The sequence below is a fragment of the Lutzomyia longipalpis genome, chromosome 1 (assembly GCF_024334085.1).
Source record: "Lutzomyia longipalpis isolate SR_M1_2022 chromosome 1, ASM2433408v1".
Lineage (NCBI taxonomy): Eukaryota > Metazoa > Arthropoda > Insecta > Diptera > Psychodidae > Lutzomyia > Lutzomyia longipalpis.
Window position 1 is genome coordinate 39,126,899 of NC_074707.1, and position 20,521 is coordinate 39,147,419.

Genomic DNA, 20,521 nt, shown 5'->3' on the forward strand with positions numbered 1-20,521 from the left:
ATTTGTCCATAAATCTCATGAAATATCATTCCATGTTTCTTAGCCAAAAAAGAAAGGAACTTCATGGCATAAGAAGTGAATGTATCGTTGAGAATATTTTTGAATGTAAAATTAATTTTTGATTAAATTATTTACAAGAAAATAGCCTAAATTTTTAAATCTTGTTTTTGAGCATTTGATAAAGTTTTGAATTTTCAACAGAAATCAATTAAATTATTTATTCTATTAAATATAAAAGGAACTTTGATTTAAAAATAAATGATTAAAAAAACTTCAAAGCATAAGAAAACATGAATTAACATACAAAAAGTTGCTCCTAAAGAACAGTTTAAATATTTCTCACACCCTATTCTAATTTTTCCACCAACCCACTCAACAAAAAATAATAATTTTATGAATTTTTAAAGCATTTATCAGCCTCCCCCCAAAGTAAGTTCAGTGAGATGGCCCAAAATTAAATTGAAGCGTAGTGTCTGTAATGGGCCGCCAAGATGGTCTTCTCCGATTCAATATCTATTCGCGAAAATTGCACATAGTTGTGCCAATGTGGTCTCTATATATTGGCGAAATGGTCCCTCACCAATGTGCCTGTGTGGTTTTCTAAAAATACCTAATAGTACACGGATTTCTCCAAAGTTTCTCAAACACACACCCAAAAGGTACAACCGGGGAGAGGTTTTTTGGCAAAGTCAGAGAGCCGCGACCGTCACTAAATAAAATTCGTGCATTTGCAAATTTTCTTGGCTTCTTTTTTTTTTTTTGAAAGTTGCCCACCGCGAAATAGTCTCATGTCCAAAAATCCCATTTCAAATAGGCACTAATATGCATAAAACAAGTCAATCGATTTTAATCGCACTCCAATATTCCAAAGATATTTATGTAAAATTGCATGAAATTTTATCCCACCGTTTTTTCGTGTGATCGTGTGTTGTGTTTTTTGTGGCAAGCGGGAGGGAAGGATGGAAATGAAGATGAGAGAGGCCAATGCTGCGGAAAGGCAACCATTTACATAAATCACCAACAAAAGTTCAATCAATTTAAATATGCAATTTTTAATGATATGCAAAAGGTCCCCAAAAAGTCCAATATATGCTAACATTTTCTCAATCAGCCAAAAAGTAACAAAAAAAGAAGCTCGATGGTGCCAATGGTCCGTGCGCGAGAAAAAGAAAGCGTTAAGAAATTCAAAAAATATGCTAAAATTATTTCTCGTGCAAATTGAATAAATCACACCCAAAACGAGATACATTTGATGAGCAATCGCAATAGATTTTTGCTATTTAATGGACTAATATGGTTTGACCTTTTCAGTGAATTCAGATCAGATATTAATGTCTGCTTTGTGAAAGATTTATTTCTCCCTCTCTGGCTCTTTTATAATATACAACACTCCAATCAACATACAAATGTGTAAGAAAATCGCGCATTTTGTGAAAGGATCGCATTGACTTCTTGAGTAAATTAATGATTTTGTAGGTAGGGCTTGATCGTTAGCATCAAATGTTCTTGGACTGTATGATCTCTCTTGCACTTTTGAAATCATTAAAAATTGCAATTTTTAAGGGGAAATTCGTTAGAAATTTTCTTTTTAAATATTGATTTAAAAAATAAATAAATAAAATAAAAGATTTAAAACTTATGAAACTTTAGAATTAAATTCGAATGATCAATTTTCATTTTTTAGATCTTTCAGCTATACTCAGAACCTTCATCAGTGACTACGATACCTACATACATAGTTAGAAATATTCTTTAAGTTAAAAAGCTTAGAGTTAGAAAAACAAAAGGGTGCCTCTGGGAGTCTTAGAGTCAAAGAAAATTTTTCAATTACTTAATTTTCTTTTCTAAGTATTATTGCTAAGTTCTTTAGCTTTTTCAACTATTGTTAAGTCTGAATAGAGACAAATTAGCATGTTAGGTGAATTTCTTATTTTTTTATTACCATGCGTACCCTGTGATTTATAATAAGCAGACCTATTAAAATAAAAGTATCCAGAAATAGAATCTAATTCGCATATTACGTCAAAGACTAAGCTTGAAAACAGAAACATAATCCCCTCAAAAATGCTATTGACCAAGCTTGACCTATAACAATACCTAAAGATCATGGGTGGATTCAAGTCTATCAATAAAAGATCTACATTTTCTTGCAATTAAATGATAAGACTTTGCCAATAAATTGGTCCATGGCCACAGTGTGGCTAAATAGATAATACATAGCATTTTGTATACGATCATCATCCATTAATGCTCATCATTGATCGTTTTATGCTAAATAACATGAAAGAGGTAAAAAGAAGTTGCAAAAAAATTTCAAATATTTAACAAGAATAGGGCCTATACAGGAAATATAGCAAATAAGGTTTAAGGCATAAGACGTATGAATCAGACTAAAAGCGCGTAGTTCAAAGTCACTCATCTTGAGCTTTGCGCATTTTCTCACAAAAGTCAAATCATTTATTCTCGCTGGCAGAGACACACTTGTTGTGTGTATGATTCACCTTATGGTACCTTCATCTACCTCTGCACGTTCTCCTAATGGGTTTTTATATATGAAAATATTTCCCGGTGATTGCGTGAAATATCATGAAACATGATTTTAATTTGTACAGTTGATCAGTCACCTCTGCCACCCTTTGCCTTCCCTCATGCTTTGCACCGTGTGTCTCTTGTATACGGATAGCATCCATAAAACTTATCCTGTTTGATTATTTTGCTTGGCTTAACGGATCGGTGGCTTCGTGTTTAGAGGAGGCAAAAGACCTTAAGAATCCGACCCACGGGGGGAAGATGGAACGCGCGAGGTAGCCAATTGAAGATCACATATAGGAGGTTGGGTGAAGAAGAAAAGAATTGAGAGAAAACAAACAGGAACTGCAAAATATTAAATAACATACAGAAATAGCGCAGAGAGCCTAAGGTAACCGGTTTCATTCCTTAAGTGATCAAACGATCTTCATTCTTCTAAAACTGTACGTGTCGAAGATTTTATATATTTTCTGCTGTCGCTACGGAGACACACCGCATCTCTCTCAGCGAAATCCGCAAAACTTTTATAATCCAATATATACAGCGCGATACCTTTTTTTCTTCTTCACAAAATAGTCCAAAAATTTTCCAATTTGTGCGCTTTTAATAATTTGACCCTGAAAAGGTGAGTCGCGCGCGCTAACACATTCGCTTTGGTGGGGCAAACACATATGGGAAGGCAAAACGTATATGATCTTGTCTTTCTTCTCATAAAAATATATATACACAGAACATTCTGTACTTGTACCTACAATCGTCATCTTTTTCTCGCCACTTCGTAACTTCTCCTTTATTTCTTCAGTGATCTTTTAGAGTTTTTTTTTCGTCTCCGCCAAGACGTTTCACACCCACATCCAATAAATAATCGCAATTCACGATGGACTTGAGCAAATGCGTGATCTTTTTCTGGTTACATTCCTTTCACTCGCTGCGGGACCTTTTTCGCGATCGCAAAGTCCCTCACTAGGATCACATTCGAAGATCGCGATCGCGAGGATCACAATCAAGGATCAGGAAAAAAAATTCCTCAAAGGACTCCTACAGTATTGTCCTGATATTTAATTTTGCAAATTAATTTAATCAAAATAAATTTAAAAGTAAAAAAAAAGAAATATTTATATATTTGCGATGATCTCACTGGGATATCATTCTTTTTCTCTCAGCCTCTCTCACTCTCTCATTCATCGCGTAAGAAGCTACCACACATTTTATCCCTTGCACACCACCTTAGACTTTTCAGGCGAGTCTTTCCATGTGGTTGGCGAGCAAATAATAATAATATATTCAATTTTGCTCTCTATAGTGAAAAACCACACGGACAAAAGTTTTCAAAGCTCCATTCGAAACCCGTTATTAGACCCACCTTCAATTTAATATGTATAACATTGGATACCTGGACTGCTTTATTATTGGACTGCGCTGTGCACCTATAAATTTTATTGTGCACGATCGCACACAGTGACGCGATCGATGATAAAAATTCCCAATAGATCGACACACTCTTGGGCACATTTTGCGAAAAGAGAAAAAAATCAATTTGAGAAAACTTCTCAAAACCATATTGGCAAGTTATATTATTATATATAGTACCTACATATGTATATATTGTGAGAGAGAGAGAAGTTCGCGATCGTATAATCGGCATTTTTTCCCTCTTCGATCGCTCTACTCGATCGCGCGATCTATGTGTTGTGTATATGTTACAAACGTTAGCAGCCGTTTGTGGACAATCTCCACGCATACATTGACACCCGCGCAAATACGGTTTGAAAATTTTTATCACACAAATACGCACACGCGATCGTGCTCTCAAATAGATATATACAACAATTCGGGAAAAATTGAAAATAGCCGAAAAAGCTACGGCTCTAGGGAAAAAAATCCAAACATCATGCGATTGGACCGGAGTTGTAAAGTAAAATAGAAGAAAAAAAAATAGAGAAGAGTTTTCAATTTAACCACACCATAGACAAGAAAAGCTCCAATACTCACACAACTTCGGGCACGAAAATTTGGCAATTTTGCAAATGATTGAGACGCCCTCAAAATTTTTGTTGGAAGCGCTTGTATTGCACACGATCACGTCACTTTTTTTCCTTCTTCCCAATTAAATGTACGATCACTTTACCTCCCGAATTGATCAATTTAAATTTTTATATACTCTCGCACACTTTTCGTGCGATTCCTCCTTACATCATCGTCACTGATCACATTCAATTTTTGCCAACTACTCCACATCAACTGTCTCACTCTGTTGCTCTCCGTGTGCCCTTCAGTCCGTCTCTGTTGCTAATTGAAAATTTTCCAGATGAAAGACAAGGGGCACTTCTTGCGTGCAATTCCCGCAAAAAGGGGTGCCAAAGGGGCAGCACACCAATTAATTTTCCGTAATTATTTTCACGCCGGACTCCAAAGATCGCGCAAAGTATGTAATTATCTTTTTTTTTTGCAATATTCTGCGTGGAGTTTTTTTTTCTCCTCTTCTCCTTTCTTTAATATTCCTCAATGAAAGATTTAGAACACAGCTTTGAGAAATAAACGAAACAAAAAAAAGTAGAAAAAAGAAAAATATTCCTAATTCTAAGTGCAATAACTACAGTATTTATGGATGTAACTAGAGTTACACGAACGAAACATAATTTCACAGAAAAAAAATTGGGATTTTTGTGTCCCAAACGTCCTACAAGACACAAGTCAAGTGAATGGTGGTTCGCGATAGACTCAATTGACTCAACGCAGAATTGAAACGACAGACTTCCAAAATAATATTCGCATACGTGTTTAGCACGGTCGCCACAATTACATTCTTGCGAATTTTCTCGCACAGACGCACACACATGTGCCGGATATTTCGCGCAAGAATCGCGATCGCGAAAAAAAAACCTCACCGCGATCGCGTACATGTGATCGCGCGGCCTAATGCTCACACAACACGCGAGAGACGCGAGAGAGACCCTCCAAGAGACGATCTTCACCATCTCACCAATACACACGCACCCCAAATGCCTCGGCAAATTCGCAAAACACACACACACCATCACTTTTTTCGCGTTGTGGCATTTTGCGGACAACTTCGCGATCATGATCGCTGATCGCGCGGCTCTACTTGTACCCTATAGGCCATGGCACTACCACTGCCACCAAACAATGCCCAATTGTGTAGATAGCGCGAGACCTTAGTTGTGTGTGTTGCGAAATATTTCATGCAATATAAAATTTTTGCGATCCATTGAGCAATCGACAAAATTTTGGCCATTTTTTTTCTTCTTCGTCATTTCATCTCCCCACGGCTCTACAAGATCACGATCTACGGTTTTTTTCGTCATCCAATTTTTTTTGGCTTCTTCGCAAACCCATCAAAGAGCGAGGTAGGCCAATGGGAAATTTTTGCCATGCTTGTAAGACATAAAAAGTATTTTATCTGCAAAAACAGAAGGCATATTAACTATCGATCCAACAGTATTATCAGTTATGTTGGAGGCAATGCGGCAATTTGTATGCTATATGATCGCTTTTTAGCACAATATTTCTTACCACACAGGCACATGTGGCGCTACACTGCCGACGGGTGAGCAACATTAGAGCGTTGTGACGATACACATTGTTTGATGATCATTTTCAGTACGCCCAAAGTCACATACAACGAATGAAGAGAGACGGAAGTTTTCTAATATGAAGGAGGAAGGGTGATCATCACTTAAGGACGCCATCATGATGGCAATATTATGTACTTGTTTGGTGTGAGCATCTCTCACAGATCATCCAGGAAGAGATCAAACACCGTCATTTGCATTGAACATCGCACACATCGCGCTCGACATTAATTGGATATCTCGCCGCGATGATTGTGTGGCGATCGTGATCACTGAAGGATCCTCGATCGTGCCCAAGTTGAATTTCTTTTTTGGACGAGTGGGAAAAGTGGCCCAATTTGATGATCATGTCCAATTGATGCGTTAAGAGCGTATCCCCCCCGTGCCGTTTGGGTCCCCGCCATTACAGTAAAAAGATAGTTAAATTGAATGGGAGAAAAGATCAACTTACGATGGCTCGCGGCTATGACCAACTGTGTTTTGTGCGAAACAAGTTTGGCAAAAATCTCTATCCTCTGCATTAAAAATTTCTTCCTCTTTTCTCCACTACACCATCCCATCCCATGAAGAGCATCCATTAAATATGTAGGTATGTATATAATGTGTAGAAGAGGTTTAAAAGTCTTATAATGTGTTACGCTTAGGGGCCCCCTTGGCCATCCAGGAGGTCTCATTTTTTTCTTCTTATTCTTCCAACCATATTGCTACTTTACGACCCGCGAGAAGCCGCTGTATGAGGGCCGTTTGGGCATGGGCAAGAAAACCCGCTCCGGCAAGAGAGACAAATTACCAATCTCTTCGGAAAGGTAAAGAACGATGGTTGGCGCGCGCCTTTTCAATATTAACTGTTCTTCCACTGTGTTCCGTTACCGAGTTGCAAGAAACACGGTAAGATCTCATCTGAAAGCCGTGAATCTCCATACCTGCCCTCTACCACTTGATCTTCCGCCACTGCGGAACTCACCATACCGGACACTCTTCGGAGGAGTATATAGCATTCTCATCTATTTTATTTTCAATCACTTGTAACAGCAACTTGTTGCATCTAAACATTTTCAACCATTTACGACCTGTACTCAAAAACCGCCTCCATGGAAATAAATCTCAGCATCATTTGACAGTGGCCGTTGCTTCTTTCGCAATATTCTAAAAACCAACGGCTATACATACGGCAATATGCTGAGGGATTTTTCTTACCCTCCTATTGGATATGCCATATAGCTTTAACCATATGCTTTAACATAGCGCATAATATACTTTATTTGTATGAAATTGCCCCCCATCACTTTGCTCACTTTAGCCATCGTCTAAAATACTTATGTATTACCCATTGTGTGGATGGAATTTTTGAATTGCAGAAATAATATATACCCACTAAAATTCCTAAAAAGCTCTTGCCCGCTCTATTGGCACTCATTGCATCAAAGTTCATGCAATACAGGGTGTACAACTTTTTCAAGTACCCACTTGTGTCTAGTTTGTATTGTAGTTTTCAATGTAAATTAAGTAGTGTAATATGTATTACACATAGATTAGAATTTAATTTTAAAATATAGGTAATAATAATTTTTAACTCTTTTGTATTTTTTTTGTAAGTATAATATGATAAAAAGCTTCCTGAAGAACTTTACCGTCTAAGGAGAAAACAGTCAGTGGTATATCAACAGGATATACAGGATGGTAGTGTACATAAGGAAGTTAAAGGATATTAAATTTCCTACAAGTTGATAATATGACAACTTTCTAAACTTTATAAAAGCTTGAAATATGTCAGTATTAAAACACTCAGGATGTTTTATCTTTCTTATTCTTATAATATGAAAAAAAAATTAGAATAAAATCAGGAATAGAATTAAAGTAATTTGATAAACAATTATTGCAATAGAGGGGTTATTTATTTCAAGCTTTTCAAGACATAATTTGTAGACAAACGTCAAAAAAAATTGCCAAAAAATATTAAGAAAACTTAAAGTGTTATAATTTTCCTAAATCAGTCGGTAATGATTTTATCACAAAAAAAAATAAAAGCCACGCCCACAAAAAAAAATTATTTAATGCATAAAGCATACGCGTTAATGCTTCTTCAAGCTATCTTTTAAAATTCATCATTTGGAGTAGGATATTTTACGGATAAATTAAATTAAAGGAAAATTAAATAAAATGGAGACGCGTCTTTTGCATTTTTGGAAATATTTTTCCTAATTTTCCTGGCTGATTCCAGAAGAAAATAAGTTTTCTTGACTTTTCTATTAATATCTTTTTACCCACAAATCCTTGCTAAAAATAATGTTAAAGATCTCACATAAAGACGAGTTAATTTTATTTTTACAAACTTTTTTTAATAGAAAATTTCCATAAAAGCATTGCAAAATATAATGAACCAGTTTTTATTTTAGACTTTTGTGGAAAAAGTAAGATTTTATTTTCTTTTTTAGTCATTTCGATTAAATCTTTAACTCTTATAAAATGTTCACAGATAGGAATGTTATTTTCCTTTACGGTTTTTATACTTATGTTTATATTTAAATAAGAAGAAAACTTTAAATAAAACAAACTAACAAGTTGGCGCCTTTAAGCTCATTTCCAAGGTTTCTTGTAAAAAAAATTTAGCAACATATAAAGAAGTTCTTCTCTTTTTTTTTCATCTATCGCATTAATTTATTTGTTTTTATCATTTAATTTTTAGTCTCGTGATCTTAAGCAGTAAACAACTGTTGTCCATAGCGAACATCTTGAATGTGAGTTTTTTCCTTACGTTTTTTCTTTTTATTTCACCTTATCCTAAAATAACAAGAAAAAAATTCGTTTTATATCGCATTTTGTCTACATTTTAAATTTAATTTTAAATTTTTTTTTCAAGACAAATTTTTTATTTTTGTAATTTAAACCGTACAAAGTGCTTCTGTCGCGAGGCACGAAGCGCAAAATGAAAATTATATTCTCATTTCCACGTCATGTAGTGCAACATCTAATCGCTACCCCCAGTCCACGTAGTGAAAAAAAAAACGAAGATTTCCAGTATTAATGCCAACTTGTCTTATAGTCCTTCTACTTCACGTGATCCACCTGTCTCTGGTGATATCTTGAATGGCAGAATAAATTAGAGTTGTTTGCGAAACCTGTATTTTGCAAATTTGTTCGAATTTTGCCAAATTTTCCACGCTCCGCGGGGAAAGCTGTTGGCTGCATTTGTCCCACATCCGTCTCCGTGTTTCATTATATTTTTGCCTCAGGACGTGGTAGTTTTATGTACATATATAACTTTTTTTTCTCCCCTTCCCATCCATATTTTTGCTAATTATAAACTCTTTGGGCTAAGCTTTTAGGTCATAGAGAGCAAATAAGAAAATTCTGACAAGACCTTGAATGTGTATTCATGGTGTTTGCATAATATTTGAGGCCCCATTTCCAACACCACCAAGATTTCTCTGCCCATTCGTATATTTCGGTATTGCCGTCCCATACGACAAAAGCGTCAACACTGGCATAAGGAGGGACAAACCATATCATCTTGATTTTCGCGAGAACTCCATAGTGATGAATAAAAAAAATCCGCTCTCCCAATTCGCGATCAAATCATTCATTTTACTCTCTCTCTCGCTCCCTCCATGTAGGATTTCTTTAGCAATCATTTCGCAAAGAAAGATATCTATCTTGAGATGGAGGTGATATGTTTGCCCTAAAGAAAAAAATATGCATCATCTTAAATACCAAGAAAAAAATAACCTCTTACTCAAGGGAAAAAATCTTGGACGAAGAATAGAGCGTTTTAGGAAAGTTTGGGAATGTTGTTGGGCCTCATTTGGAAGTCAATATAAAATGAACCAATACAGAGGATTTTGCATTAGTCATATTGGATTGCCCTTGAAAACGTCGTTTTCTGCTGTTGCTAACTTTTATTGGTGCTTTTTGCCAATTTATTAACCCTATCGAACCCACATTTTCTCAATGACTCACAATTTTGCAATGAACTTTTAAATGCAAAGGATAAAGCATGATATTAATTTGTTAATTCTTTCGTATACTTCTGAGCATGTTCTTTATAAAATTCTCGAGAAGTTTTATATGCAGAAATTCGGGATTATTTGTTACAATTTTAGAGCTAGAGAAAACGCAAAATCTTTTAAGAAAAAAAGCTTAAGAAATCACTGAAAAGACTTTCTATTTTCTCTCAGATCTTTAAGAAAAGTCAGGAAATATTTGCCCAAAAATCTAAAAAATGACGTTACTCTTGTTCTTTTTTATCTTTATACATGAAGATCTTGTAAAATAAGTACATGTAAGTAAGTACATGAAATTAAATAAAAAAGCTTAGCATACCCTAGATAGTAAGACGAGGAAAAAGTTTTATAGCTTATAAAAATATAAAAGGACATTATCCACGATATATGGGAAAAGTTCAAATAATTGGAGTCATATAAAGTTAATCAATTTTTGATAATCTTTGAATTAAATGTAGAATGATTTACCTAGGAAATTCCGGGGATATTATACATAAAAAAAAAACAAATAATCATCAAATAATTTTTTTCTTTAAGTCAAGAAATTTATTTCAGGTTTCGACCAAAATAGATTTTCATATTAAGAAGTATTCTAAAAGGTTCTAAGCTTTATAGACTTTTTCCATATGTTGTGAATAATGTCCTTTGGCTCTAAAATCTACCAAAGGCTGCTCTTCGATATGCCACTGTAAAATAAATAATAAAAAATTTCCCACAATATTTTCTTAAGATCTTCGAAGATCCTAAATTGCATCGAAGAGAGCAATCTGGAAGTTTAAAGACCCCATCATTCTATTTATATATTCCTTACAAGCCACACCAGAAAAAAATTCTAACGGACTTGGTGGAAAAGAAAATTTAATTTTAATTAATTTAAATTATTTTCCAATGAAGACCCCTAATAAATAAACCACAAAAAAATTCCATTTGCCAAAATATTTGGTTCTTCGCTACGGAAATAAAAAAAGAAATTCTTCTTCTGTGTTGACTGTCACTGTGGGTAAAGTGAAGAGAACCAGAAGGCATCCAAGTGAAAAACGAGATTCTTGATAAAATTTCAGCATTTTTTTTTCAGTTGTGAAATTTCTGTACACTTGAAATGAAATCTGACACTTTAGCAGTGTGAAAATCTTTACATGTTTGCTGAATAGCTGAATTTCAATTACTCCTTCCTCCATATCTTTGACCCGGCTTTTCTCGGCGCATATAGGAAAATTCGCGCCATTTGGGATGTTGCAAGGGATGGGCGGAAGTTCCCTTCCCACCAAATTGCATCACGTGTAGTCAAACTGAGGTCACACAAGGGCCCAAATGGGTGAGCACTTCTGGGCAAATAACGTCATTTTACCTGCTATCGCAAATTTGTGCCACATTGGAATTTTCTCACACATATGCGGGCAACTATATATGTATATCATTAAGAGCTATATATGGTGTGTTTGTGTGTACATAAGTTGTGGGCCTTGTGGGGTCTATTTGGGGGGAAGGATTTTAAGGTACTTTTGTACATAAAAGGGAAGAGCTTTTAGGGAGAGCTTTCAAATAGACTATTTAAATATTTAAAAGGGCCTTATGGATCAAACAATTTAATTCTAATGCCCTATCAGTATGCCGCTTACAGGGTGACTCTGAATTACCCAGAGAGTGGGGAATCGGGAGAGCGGGGCAAGAAGGGGGGAGAGACCACTTGGCGACTAATAAGTAGAATCTCTCTGGGTGTTTCTTGGCATATTTACAAGGTCGCTCTCTACACTAATCACCGGTCATTCACACAAACCACCCACACTGTATGGGCTCTGGGTGAATTTGGGTGGAAAAGTCACGAAAACGGCGTCAAAAACTCACCTCTTGCGAAAATAAATTTGCCATCACTAAGAAACTTACTTTTGGGAAGCTTTCGCATGTGTGTGTCTACTAGGCGAATGGCATGCATGTACGGATGTGGTCAAATCTCCCTCAATTGAATGTTGGTATTTTGGCACATTTACTCGCTCCTAATCACTTTTTATCAGGCAATTTCACTTTTACCCACTAAAAGATGCGCCACTTGGGAAATTCTCAAGTAAAACCCGAATTTTGCCCCACAACAGATTGGTGATTGTGTGGTGGAAAAATATATATAAATGGTATATTTTTTCTTTTGCGAAAAATTTCTGCACAATCCCCCCACTTGTGTACACTATTTGCGTTCTCTTGTGCGAAATGTGATTAGTTTCCATAATCGTGCCACGCCGATGGTGCCTTCGTGGCGACTTATCGCCACATTTGACAACAACTCGTGCCCACAGCATTTCCACATCGTGGTCCCCCGCATTCACCCAAAGCTCCAACAGCTCCAACACACGTGTAGGCATTAAAGAGCACGACAAAAAAGCGCGCGCAAAATGCTCACCGCGTGTTTTAACTTCCGGAAAAACACCCGGCACAAATTTTCTCCACTACATCGCACGCAAACATATGCAGCATGTAGTACATACATATATTTCAATCTCCAAAATTGGCCCATAAGACCTCAACTGCAAAGCAATCTCATTTTCACTCCATACCACCTTTTACTCCTTTTCTTTTCAATTTATCCCACAGTATGTTTTCCCTCCCAACATAATGCATAGCACCCACAGACATTACATATATGACTATCCCTTTCCCACATCCCTATTACATGCAAAGTAGCATAAATTTTCCATCCACTCCACATCACACGATATATTTTCATGGTGTTTGATGTGTTATCTCGTATTTGCTATTTTTATTCATTTTCACCTGGATCCCTGTACCATCTATCCCCAAATTCCCACAAAATACACTTTTAAACGGTTTTTTACCCACCACATAAAACCCCATCTCCAAGCCAAATGGCAATTTTAGCTGTGTTTCTTTCAGACACAGCTTTTGTGTACCGAGCAAAATCGAAAGTCGTCAGATCGGGCTCAAACTTGGGATGAGCACGAATTAGGGTCCCCACATTCCAAAAAACGTATGCGCCAAAAAAATTTTTTTTCCGGCCGTCCGTCCGTCCGTCCGTCCGTCCGGCCGTAGTACAACGCTAAATTGCGAGAGAACGGTGATAGATAGAGACTTGCGGTAAACGGCAAAGTTTAAATATCGACCTGAAGAAATCCGATTATGAAGTCAAATCCACCCCCCCACCCCTCCGTCCGCCATTTTGGATAACCTCAAAATTTTGTTTTCGCTATATCTCAGCCCCTATTATAGCTAGAGGTCTGAAATTTTGATATGTTGTAGGGGTCATCAAGAGCTTTCCAACGATACCTCATTTTCGAAAATCGGTCAAGCCGTTTAGTCAATATGGCCGCCACTATTTTTCATCGAAAATCGACCATAACTCGAAAACGGCTTGACCGATTTTGATCAACCCGGGTTCAAATGAAAGATCTCAACAAACCCTACAACTCTCTAGAACATCCAAAGTTTCAAAAGTGACCGCTAGGGGGCCAAAAATCAAAAACAAAATTTTCGATTAGTTTTCGATGAATATCTCGAAAACGACGACATAAATTTTTTTCATTTTTTCATATGTTGTAGCTGACCATATTATCTAGCTTCATGCCAAAAATGAAGAAAATCTATGGATCCGTTCTCGAGATATAGCCTTCCAAAGTTGGCATGTCATATCTCGGGTTCTACAAGTCCGATCTTGATCAACTCAAGCGCAAATGAAAGGTTTCGAGAAACCCTACAAATGTCTAGAACATTGCAACTTCGAAAAATGACCGCAAGAGGCGCTAAAATCGAAAACAAAGTTTTCGAAAATTTCGAACTCGAATTTTTCGAAAATGGCGACATAAATTTTTTTCAATTTTCGATATGTTATAGCTGACTTCGAGACCTTTAAAACAAAAAAAAATTTATGAAAATCTATGGATCCGTTCTCGAGATATAGCCTTCTAAAGATTTCTTAGGGTATGACTTTTCAACTTTTCCCGACTTTGCGCGTATTTAAATTAATTTGCGTTCTAGTTTGCTCTCACAAAATTGGTACACTGAAAGAAACACAGCTCCCGTAAGCTTGGTCAGCTTACCAGTACATTTCACTTTTTTCACAGCACTTTTGGCTGAAAAGTTTATTTTCCAGCACTTCCGGTTCGTATATTTATCGCGAAATCCACGGTGTTGAAAAATAGACGGGATTTTTTGGAGTAAATTTTAAAGTTAATGAAAAACTCTCCCAGAGTGTTGGATATTTATATGTATATTGAATGTATTGAACAAGCAATCGGAAAATTTTTGATTCTGAGTATCTACTTGTAACGGAGGTGGATACACGTGTAAAGGATCCTTTAGAACGAAAGAAGTGGCTAATATATTCAGGAAACAGGGATGGTATTTATTCAAGAATCATTCACGTAGTTTGAGATTTTTAACGTTCTTTGGATTTAAAATTTCAGAACAATAAAAATTCTTAGATACCAAAAAACAAATTAAATTTAAATTTAAATTTTAGCTTCTTAAATCTTGAGGTTTACTCTGAAACTTTAACTAATAATAAATAAATACAATACAATAATAATACAATTAATGTAAGTCAAAGGTATTAAAACATGAAAAAATAACTAAATTAAACTATTCAACGTGCCTGTATCCCTCAAAAAATTGAAAATTAAAATAAATATAAAAAAAAACATTCAATAATTAAAAATTTTATGCCTTTTAAAAATAATTAGGACTGATTACAACGAATCGATCGGAGGGATATGACAACAGAGGCCCATATCATGCAGTGGTGAACAAAACAAAGGGCTTAAATAATGATTATGGTGATGCCGATGGGATTAAAATTTAATTTGAACGTATTTGCGTGCTGCACGTTGGAGATGTTGATAGATTCCATCAAAAACTCATAAATTAGTAACGTAGTTTGGTATGAAAATGCATGTTAAGACAACCGGATTTATACTTCTTTAGGGTTCTGCCTATAAATCACCTCAAAAAATGAATATTTTCTTCTGTGAAACATAAAACTTAGTTTTGCTTTCTTTAAAGTTCATTGAATATAAATTCCAGTGGACCTACGCCAATCAATAAGTCGCTCCCAACTCCTAAAAAAGAACCATTCTCATTATTTCGCAATTGCCCAATTTTAGCTCTTTTGTAGAGTGAGGCCATACTGCGAGTTAACACTGTAAAAAATTATTGGTGTAATTTTCGATTTTAAATTGCATATAAAAGGGAATTTAATTTAAATTAAAATCCTATGGAACTAAATAGCTTCATTGATGTGAATTTAATTCCTCCATTGAAATAACTTTGCATTCCATTTTCGCGAAATTCACAATAATGAAGATAAATCAATACATAAAGATATTTTAAAGTTCTTGTGAAAAAAAAGTATTAAAAAACTTTTCTTGTTTACGGTTAGTGGGGGAACTTCAAAAACAACATATAGGGCTTTATATGGTAATAAATATCAATATAAATACCCGAAATTGACAGTAAATGCAGATAAATTTATCACATAAGTATCTATAGTTCTTCAATAAAAGTATGATTAAGTTACAAAGCGAAAGAATTTCCTTTGAACACGCTATGTGGTTTGGTTTCTTTATTCGGAAAAATGAGCTTTATTCATTTAGATACTTTATGTAATATTTATGCAGCATAAACCAATTGAGACGTTTTATTGAAAGCATTTTCAAATTTCATTTTATAATCTCATTCACCATGAACAAAGTTTAACACAATTTTATTACAAATTTACGTTTGGTAAGTTGCGATGATTTACTGAGGGCAATTATTTTTTATTGCACTTTCTCCCATATACTAATATTTCATGGATCGAAGGGAAAATTCAACAGTACAAATTTTTTAAATGAATATGGAGAGAAGGATGACGTGTTTTTCCATCAGCTGTTAACATTTTGTATGGTGTGTCCTTAAGTAAAGTGCATCAATCATTATGAATGACTACAAAATCGATACCCGTCATTGGGGTTTTTAAAGGGTTCCCCGGAGGGTGGAATAGGCAAACTTTTTGTTGTTTCGATAAAGAATTTAATGAATTTAATGTACTTTTTAAAAATATTTTTATGAAAAGAATTTTTTTAACTTTATAATTTTTTTCTTTAAAAATAAGTATATTATATTAAAAAAAAAACTATTTACATCTCAAAGTTGTTTACAAAAAACCTGCGGAATAGTGGAGACAATGACAAGAGCATTTTAAACTTCCTCAAAAGAGCCAGCAACAGCAATACTACACAAGATACTTTTGTCAAAGTTGCGGAATTTGTAAAGGAACTCTGTAGATTTATGTACAAAAGTATTATATGTACCTACCTACCTATATGAAAATAAACAGATAAAAAGCATCTCTCTTAGAATGAATTGCAGATTTTTTACAATCTTCAAGACTTTATATATTCTTCTTGAAAAGCTATTTACTTGTTTTCTCAAACTTATCTTTTATGGGTTTTACACTCGCGGAATTTTCTCCTGTAGTACAGCCTTGTAATTATATTCAGAACATAACTTTTTATGAATCTATAGATCTTCATCTATAAGGAGGGAGAAATTAAAATTTCATCAATTTCTTTTTAAAAGATCCAAAGACAAACCCAAATGATTAGGAAAAATTTTGAATTTTTAATAAATTATTCAAAAAAAAAACTGTGAAATGAGTTTTCAATGTATGGAGATGAAAATGATTTTTCTTTCATAAAATTAGTTATTTCTGGGCAAAAAAAATGTAACAAGAGCAAGAACTGACGTGCGAAAATGATAGAAACCCACGATTTTCATTGATATTGCATTACTCAAACAGCCAAAAAATTTGTGGAAAATTTTTCCGTATGGCGGAAGTGTACGTTAATTGGATTTGTCATCACTTAAACGAAAGTGTTCATGGTGGGACGGCAAGAAGATAGTGGAACGATACACGCCATGGTGGAGGAAGCAAGCTCTAAACTCAAATGAGTCCACTTGATCCTTGCAATTACGATTGTGTTTGCATTGTGACTCCGAGGCACTCCGGCAAACAAACTGAGAGTCCATCTTTCTCAAATTCACAACCCCAGCATCTTCACCACCCACATCGGGAATCTTCCACCCCTTCGCGTTTCATTAACATTCTCAACGCGACACTAGACAGCGATGGAATACATCCCACTGCCCGTATGTGCACTATGGAGAACTTTTCCCACCCACCTCGATTATTGTTGTGTACACTCTCGTCTTCACTGCTTCTGGCCCAACACGAACACCACCCACCCACGACTCACCCCTTGTCTACTGTCAAGGTGCCTCAGACACGTACGAGTTTACATAGACATAATAGAATTTTCACACAAAAATACCTTCTAAATTATTTCATGATAAATATTGTTGAAAGAATTTCTACTAAATTATTAAATTTATTAAATTTTATTATTAAGGATAAGGTGTAATTAAAGGTTTAGTAGAATCTAATCGTCATGACTGATTTTGATGAAATCAGTCAGAAGGTTCTAAGTTCCTAGAAAGCCTAGAACTAAAAAAAACTTGCATTTTTTGTTCAAAGTTAGCAATAAAAATTATAACATTAGAAATGATTAACTTTTAGCACAAAATTTCTCATTTTCAAAATCAAAATTTTCAAACATCAAATTTTTATTTAATAAAGAAATAGGAAATTTTTAACTCCAACTTTTAAACAACCTAAAAATCATTATATATTAAAACTTTCACAATAAATTTTAATTTTAAATTATTTTTTTAAATATATTTTTTTTATTTCAAAGAGATCTTTAAAAATAATGTAAAATATTAATTTATTAAACAAATGAAAAAAATTAAAGATAAATATTAATTTAAATAATGGGTGGTATTCTAGGATAGAGACACCTTTCAAGATCAAGATAAAAACAAAATAAAGACCAAGACTGTCGGTATTCTACTTTCCGACGAATTATCCAGGAAAGTAAAATCAAAATTTGCGTTATCCTACTTGTCAGTTTCTTGGTTTCAGCTTCGCGCCAAGAAAACTTTACCGATATCTCTTTCTAACGCATTAATTTTTTCTATTGCGCTTTCTCGTTCGCTCTCGGATGACAATTGAACGAAATTTAAACACTTCATGGGAATTTCTTCCCTATTGCCATTACATCCAGGAGCCCTGATTGTATAATCTCGGCTATTATTCCCAGGCATTATTGCTCCGGGAATGGAATGAATATTGTCGGAGAGGTGCTTTCTGCCTCCAGATTATGATAATTTGGCGGTAACTGGGGGGGGGGGGTATGCTACTGCAAAATTTTGAATTTTTCTTAGGAATCGTGGTCACTTCTTCTTGCTATTGATGGAGTGACCTCCGGATTAAGGATCTCATCCCAGGATTGTCATATCCTGGACAATCCTGGGATTCTGGGGCAATTTTTTAATTTTTTTCCAGGATTAGTGGTCACTTCTCATTGGTAATGATAAAGTGATCTCCGGATTGGGCATCTCATCCCCGGATTGTCACATCCTGGACAATCCTGGGATGCTGGTGCAAAAATGTTTGTTTTTCGCCGGAATTGTGGTCACTTCTCATTGGTAATGATAAAGTGACCTTCGGACTAGGGATTTCATCCCAGAACTATCAAGCCCTGGACAATTAGGGAATGCTGGTGCAAAATTGTGGGTTTTTCGCCAGAGTAGTGGTCACTCCAACATTACTAATAGGAAGTGACCATAAATCCGTCGAAAAACCCACAATTTTGCACCAGCATCCCCTAATTGTCCAGGACTTGATAATCCTGGGATGAGAGCCTCAATCTGAAGGTCACTCCATCATTACCAATCAGGAGTGACCACAATTCCGTCGAAAAACCCAGAATTTTGCACCAGCATCCCAGGATTGTCCAGGATGTGACAATCCTGGGATGAGATCCCCAATCTGGAGGTCACTTTATCATTACAAAGGAGAAGTGACCATAATTCCAGCAGAAACAAACATTTTTGCACCAGCATCCCAGGATTGTCCAGGATGTGACAATCCGGGGATGAGATCCCCAATCCGGAGGTCACTCCACCATTACAAAGGAGAAGTGACCACAATTCCAGTGAAAAACAAAAAAATTTGTACAAGAGTTTTCATATCTCCCATACTGAATTTACATTGCCTTTACCTCATTTAAAAACCAATTTTTCAAAGGACCCCAAAACCGTCTTGGAATTTCACATAAATCCAAGACATTTTACGTTATAATAAGACCGTAAATCTCTATCGTAGAATACAGAATCTTGGAATATTTTTATCCAAGTCTCTTTTGACAACTCATTTTGTAAATCTTTATTTTGATTTTGATTCGTATCTCAGAATACTAAAAGTCTTGGAAGTTGTATGAAGAAACAAGATTTTTAGGTTATGGTTCGACCGTAAATCTCTATCTTAGAATACCAAATCTTGAAATATTTTGAATTTCCAAGATTATCCTGAAAATTTCTTGGAATTTTAAAGTAGAATACCAAATCTTGGTTTTTTTCTTTATTTTGATCTTTATATTTATCTTAGAATACCGCCAAATTTTACATTATGCTAGAAAACATATTTGGGGCATCTTGTTTTGTTAAAATATATAAGACTATTGGTTAATTTTTTGCCACAATTTCTGAAAGGATGCAATGAACTTAGAACTCTATATATGACAAATTTAAGAGGCAATAAATGCCATGTGCCTTTATTATCAGGGCCAAGTTTCTGGTGAATTAATTTGGAACTATTCTCATTTTAAAGCTGTAAATTTTCTCAACTATGCGGAAAATTTGAAAGCCATAAGCCTTTCTATATTAAACATTCTCTGACATAAAGTCTGACTTTTCTCAGGATTTCCAGTGTAATTTTTCCGAGAATGTTTACAAAAAAATCAATCAAACTCTTTTATTTATTCGTGCATACGTATGTGGGTGTATTGTATGTCCTTTTGGATACTACCTAAAATAATTGAAAAATAATATTTACCCTGTTTACACAGACAACAATATAATAACATAATTTCCACATGAACTTTGGAAACATAATGGGAAGAATTATTTATTCAGTATCCGGATCAACTCTGGTACTGATTGAATAACTAATGACTTACAGCAACCATCCATCCGGAAATGTCTATAAGTCGCATGTAAAACCAACATGAATATTAAAATTTCAATTCCATACAAAAGTAGGTAGATCATAAGTATTGATCCGAAATTTGCTATTTTTTAGAACGGAACTTGCAAAACTTATCAATTTATTATTTAAATTAAAGTTTCCCTCCAAAAATAACATTCCAAAAATTTGCGAAAAAATGAGCTTTTCTCCACTTTTTTTTTGGGAAAACTTTACGGGATTTGCAAAATTGGATAATTTTCTTTTTATAGATTGGGGGTGTGCTGTAGTGAAATATTTTTAGGGGGTACACGCGGGGTTTGTATATGTAA

General features: G+C 35.0%; 1 protein-coding gene across 8 annotated transcripts in view; it reads right to left on the reverse strand.

The window, feature by feature from the left end:
* Positions 1-20,521, reverse strand: part of LOC129787249 (sex determination protein fruitless) — a 112,043-nt gene that overhangs the window by 41,710 nt on the left and 49,812 nt on the right. The window contains exon 1 of one of the 8 annotated variants that reach the window (XM_055822690.1): positions 11,969-11,990. The exons of 5 other annotated variants lie outside the window; for them this stretch is intronic. The gene's annotated coding sequence lies outside the window, so the exon portion shown is untranslated. Of the gene's footprint in view, positions 1-11,968; positions 12,327-20,521 lie in introns of those variants that run through there. 2 more of the 8 variants (XM_055822686.1, XM_055822687.1) reach the window with 2 other exon arrangements.